This window comes from Pezoporus flaviventris, unplaced genomic scaffold (assembly GCF_033815535.1).
Source record: "Pezoporus flaviventris isolate CSIRO_AGI_PZ_B2104156 unplaced genomic scaffold, CSIRO_AGI_Pfla_v1 ptg000037l, whole genome shotgun sequence".
Lineage (NCBI taxonomy): Eukaryota > Metazoa > Chordata > Aves > Psittaciformes > Psittacidae > Pezoporus > Pezoporus flaviventris.
This window is the reverse complement of record NW_026892585.1, coordinates 17,756,031-17,762,243: the sequence shown is the minus strand read 5'-3', so window position 1 is coordinate 17,762,243 and position 6,213 is coordinate 17,756,031.

The following is a 6,213-nucleotide window of genomic DNA, read 5'->3' as shown; positions in this document are numbered from 1 at the left end:
CCTAATAAAAACTATTGCATCCTTGCTTTTTCTTATTATACCTTGCTTGCTTCAGATGGGGCTACCTCTTGTCAGCCAGCCAACTGGTGATAATCTTTCAGGAGAAGGTGGGATGGTTTTGTTTGCTTTGTGTGTGTGTGTGTGTGTATCTAGTCTATTATCTTTATTTTGAGTTATTTAGTGTCGTAGTGGCTGTAAGTATCACTGATCACTTACAGTAATGCCCTATGCTTGTACATAGTCCTAAAAACTGTTTTCTGCAAGTAGGTCCCCAAGAAGACTTTGTGATGTTTATTAATATTTAGTTTGTCTTTCATTGTAAAACCATTGTTTGCTATGTGTATATCTGTTACCAGTATGTTGGTATTCAATCACAAACCAAATACAAATTATGCTTTTCCTTTGTTTGGAAGCAGACAGAAACCATTAGGAGAGATCAGAGAACAGCCTGCTCTACAGCTCTGACACTACAAAGAGAAAAGACAGCCTGGCAGTACCAGCAGCACCAAACTTATGACAGTGATTATACTCCTAAATCAGGAACTAGACTCCTTAACATTAGGAGTGGAGAGAGGCAGAGATGCTACCTTTATTGAGAAGGGGATTTATAGCAGGAGTGTAATCTAGATAAATTGTCTGACCCCTAGAGACGTGCATGTTGCCTACTGAGAACCTAAAGGGCTTATGCTGGGTATCAGCAGTTAGGTCATACCTCTGCTTCAATTTCTCACTTAATAAAGAAATCATGAGTCACACTTGTTTGTGGGGTTTTAACTGCTCTTGAGAAAGCAGACTAGACATCTCTGTGGGCTGACCCTGCTTATGAAAGCCAGGTCAGGAAGCCTTCTCCCCTCTCTGCCATCTGTGGCTGGTCAGGTCACCCCCCTCTGTTTTCTTACTCCAGTGCTCGACTGTTCTGTTGGCCCAGACCATCACATGTTGTACACTTACTAAAGTGTTTCCAAGCTGGAGGCTTCTGCACTTACTTTGTGATGAAGGAGGGAAAGGAACATTTTCCTAGGTCTGATCTGAATGGTCCTGGAAATTCAGCTGATTTGAAACTTGAGACAGGGAAATTTCCTTTGCAGGCTACTTGTATCAAAATGGTCAGCCATAGTAGTGCTCTGGTCCCTATTCTGCTACCATAGGAGGTCTAGGAATTGAAGTCAGTCTCCTGGTTAATAAAGGCCTAAGTATCCTGGGATTTAACAACTGCCAAAATCATCCTGCCAGAATGTTAACTGAGCCCTTTCTCTCCCTGTCCTTTAGTGGTTATTGTACAGCTCCTCTCTGTAGGCTTCTTCCTTGTGGAATTAGGTGTGTCATGCCCTATTGCTTGAGTGGCTACTCAGTCATGCTGAGGACATGGGTGCTGTGACTCCTTGCAGCGTCATCTCTTTCCCAGCTGCTGCCACAAGGAACTTGTTTTTCACCTTGGTAGAAAGCTCCCATTCTCACAGCAGTGGGAATTCAACTTTTTACTGGTGTAGCTGGTTTATAGTTACTGTTTTCTATACCTCTTGCCTATGTTTTTTTACTTAAAATTTGATCTATTCCTGCTTTTAAACAACATCTTGCTAGTGTTCACTATGTGATGTGACCATAGGGATTAGAGGTGTGTTTTCCTGAAAGACACATACTAAGAAGGGCTCATTATTTTCCTATTCAAATTATACACTCTGGGGTCTCCAGCTGCTCTGGAGAGCAACTTCCCAGCTGCATACTGAGTCCATCATTCTACCACCTCTTCCAAGGAGAGAGACATGAGCTGCCTTTACTGAGCTCACAGAGAAGTAAATTCTGTCTGTTAGAGAACCCAGATTATTTCAAAAGCAAAAGCGTCCAGTTGGGGTGAAAAGTCTGAAATTCTATTTTACAGAACGGCAAATTAAGGAAGGCATTAATTCAGACTCATTTTTATGGTTCTGATAAAAATATCCGAGTAGTGTGTTGTATAGAGCATGAATACTTTGTTCTAGCTCAGGTCAAAACAAGCCTGTGTTCCCACTGCCCTTGCAGTGCCTCATGAAATTTATAGTTTCACAGGCTCATGCTTCAGTTCTGTACAAGCATTGCTCCCCAGGTGACCTGCATTTCCTGTGCTAACCTATGATCAAAATTCCCAGGAAACACAGCTTTGATCTGACCACAGTTTATTGGTAAAATGCACTGGAGTAGAGCAGGAACTAAGGCCTCAAACTGCAGCTCCCAGGGTCTCAAAAAACCAGAAAGATCAAACAGTTTAGTTCCAAAACTGAGACATATGATTTAAGTCAGCTTACATTGTTGGATTTTTTCAGTTTTCCCTTAGATAAAAGAGGAAGGTATCTTTCATATAGTGGGAATTATTTTAGCCAAAAACCTGCTGATGAAATAATCTTTTTCCAGCTATACAACCACTCCTCAAACATCTTGTGTCTAAAATGTTTTTAGTTTGCAATTCAGACTTGCTTCCAGCTCCCAGATACTTTGACAGTGTAGAGCCTAGCTAACGTCCTTATTACAGAGGGTCTGAAAATGGCTGTCTGTGGCAGAACAGGCTGCCAAAAGAGAGCACAAGCGATCACTGCAGCTGACTTTTTGCTTGTTTAATAGATTCTGATTTCATGAGTTAGGGAAGAACTTCAGAAAGTAACAGCTTCCTGAAATCTTTCTCATAGACCTTATTATAAAAATAAAAAACACCAGCCAACCCCTCACAGGTGTGCATGAATGTGTATAACATGGAAAAAGAATCAAGTGCTCTCTCCATGTCATGTTAAGAGCCTAAGTGAGTAAAAACTAGTTAACATGTCTGTTCACCTTTGCTTTTTTTGTCTGTGGGTCCCACCCTTTGTAACACATACAGTTCATGGAATACAGATTATATGTACCGGGTGTTTACATGGAAAATCTGTATGGACAAAGCAGCTCAACAAACCACAGTTCCTGCTGGGTGAGTTAAGAGTCTGTCTTGAGGGAATGAGGGATTCAAAACTCCCCATGCAGGTGACTGTAAATCTCTTCCTCCTTTCATGGTTTTAGCTTTGCTGGTGGTTTTAATTTCCATTTACAACCATTCACTGGAATGAAATGAGAATCTCAAGGTGCTGCCGCACGGTTCATTAACCCCTGGGTTTTTGATGGGGTCTGTCTTTGCTGTGGTTTCTCTGGCTAGCTCTGCTCGCTGAAGTGATCCTGAACCTGCTGCCAGGCTCACCTGCATCAACAGTGTAAAGGGAAGGTGTAGCAGGTGTCAGTTGGCATTGGGAGCAATATGTCCTGGTTTCCAAGTCATGCTCTAAAGCCCAAAGGGGCTTTTTCTTGAATTGTTTGCCTGCACCAAGCCCCTTCCCAAAGCAAGAGTCTGGGCAAATTAAACTTGAGATTTTTATTTCTTTTTTTCATAATAATAATGACTTGAAAGTATTTCTGCATTATGTAATAATATAGTTATGTTGGTTTTTAAGAGCCTAAAAACTAGAACCCTGAGAGCTATGGGGAATTTATCCCTTGAAAATTAGTACAGCCCATAAGGAGGAGAGGGGATGATGATTGGTTAAAATTAGTCTCTCCCTGAGCTGCTGGCAAAAGATTGCAAAGTGTAATTTACGCAGCAGGCTTTCTAATCCACCAGGCTTCAATAACATAGTAAAAAATATATTAGTAGTGTAGATACATGTGGCTGAGGTTAACTGCCTCTGCTGAATTTTTCCAGAGGAAAAAAATGCCATTTGCTTCGGCAAAATATGAAGGTTGTCATAAGGATGAAGTCCAAACCAGGTATTTCAGCTTGATCAACTGATCCTTTGGGAAGAAGCCTTTGTCTTCAAGAGCCAGCAGAAAACTGCTACAGGCACCTTGAATGTCTGTTGAAGACAAAACCCAAGTCTGGTGTGAGATGCTGATGTACTGTTGCCTGCAGTCAGTGGGCCTCATGTCTTTGCTGTTGCGGGTTGTAAAACACAAGCATCTGGCCTGCATAGGTAGAGATGGAACCGTGCTGGTGCTGGACTGCTCTATAGCTTGTGGGACCATGCCTGACCTCGTGAGGAGATGTATTACCTCACTGTCCTGGGCAGCCAGGTACAGTAAAAAAATCACAAGCTTCGACCCATATGAGGCTTTCAACCATTCACAAAAATGGCTTTGTCTCTCCTCCAGAATGGTTGAAACTGCCTCAGTGTACTTTAACTCTTACAAAGCATAAAATTCCTGGGTCAAGCTGCCAGGTCGCAGGGCTGGTAGAGGAAGGGACCCCCTCAACTCTCCTCTGGTCTCCTTAGTACAGCCCAGCAGGCTGAGCTGCTCCTTGGTTTGCTCACCTGTGGTGAGTCCACATGGTTGCCCAGATCCCGTCTGCCTGATAACATGGCAGCCACTGCCAGGGCAGTTTGCCCATGTTACTGCAGACTTGGAGCCATCTGAGGATGTGTTACCCTGCATAAAGCCCTTCCTATGGGACAGGGATGCCATATGTGGTGGCTAGCAACCACTTCATGTGCCAAATAAAATTCCTCAGCAGCAGAAAACAGGAAGTTATCACAGCAGGCCAGCTATATATCCATATATACAGGAATATGTACTTTGTCAGCCTCATGTAGCGCTTGTGAAGTTTTGGAATTGCGAGGTGTTCCTTTTAGCCGAAATAAGAGTCAAACTTCTGTGCAAGGCTTCTATTTCTGGAGGGAAATAATTCATTTTATTAAAAAAAAATAAAAAATTGCTTAGCCCCATGTTTTGCTTTCTAGAAATGGCTCAACAACCTGAGCATTATCTATGCAAACCTCCACAGACGTAAAACTTGTTAACTACGAAGGCTCAAGGCTTTGCCCTACGAGGAGTAGGCTGTCTTTATGCTACTGAAGTCAGTAATGCTGTATACTCGCACATCTGCTAAGCATCTTGACCACAAGTATTTGTAATAAGCTGGCACTGATACTTATTTCACAGAACATGATGGTTTGTTTTTTTTTATTCCTTTTTGTATCATCCAAGATACAGACTTCAAGAGCTTCTCATTCTCTGTGTCAGAGTCTGTGCTCACATGAGAGCTCTCTGTGAATGTGACCAGAGAATTGGGCTTCTGGCCAATAAAGCTAATGTTTTGGAAGAGAACATATCAGGCAATGTAAACTGCCCTCACAAGGCAAGTTTACATGTCTGAAATGTCTTGCACTTTTTAAATCCTCCGCCTCCCCAGTATTGCTAACTTTCGCCAAGGGAATCAAGCTTCCTAAGCCATCCTTTCTGACTGTAAATTATTCTTATGTATCTAGCCAGGAGACAGTCTGTGTAGTTACTGACCTGTCTGAGATGGATATATCAGATAATTATTGGTCTCTGTAAACGACTCGCAATCAGATGAAAGATTTTTGTTTTAATTGTATGCATAACAAATGAATACATTATTTCTAGCAATTTCATAAACAGTAGAGGGGCTAACATTAAATACATCATGAATTATTCTCAGTCCTCCAATCCTGGAATTCATCAAGACCTCTATTTTCCTTTATTTCCCATATCCTGCTCTTTCCAGATCTGAACAAAGCGTCACACACTGAGGTGACGTATGCATTCATCAGGGAGCAATACTAAAAGAGTGTGCTGGATTTTCTGGGTTCCACCTATGTTTGCTACCATTCCCAGATATATTTCTTCTCCTTTGGCTCACAGAGCCTCTCTGCTAGGGTTTATGGAGTTCCTTTAGAAATAAGCCCATGCTGCAGTTGCCAGAGAAATGCTTTTTCTCTCTAGATTCATGGTTTGCTATTTATTTTATTTTTTTTTAGCATGTAATAATATGTGCATGCCTGGGGACCCACAAAAACCTGAGGCCTCTCATTATATGTTCCTCTGCTCCTGTCACTGATGCACGGAATTTAATGCTGGCTCAGTGTTTTTTTTACTCTCATGAAACTAAAGTGCCACAGTGACTTTGACCACAATCTCATCTGTTTTGATTGGGTTTGGGTTTTTTGCTGCAACATCTCCGTGGCTCGAGTCCTTGTTTAATTTGCTCTGAAAAGCAGCTCCAATTCCCACAGTACCTATTGGAAGCTAAAACCCAGTGCCATGCAGGAGTTCAAATACATGAGCCTCTCCTGTATTCACGACCATCGCAATCAACTCACAGAAGCAGCTTCATTAGACACTGGTGCCTTCGGGACAAGGACTTTGTATTTTTATACTATATATGTGCATAGGCTTATGATTGTAATGCTTTTCTTTGTC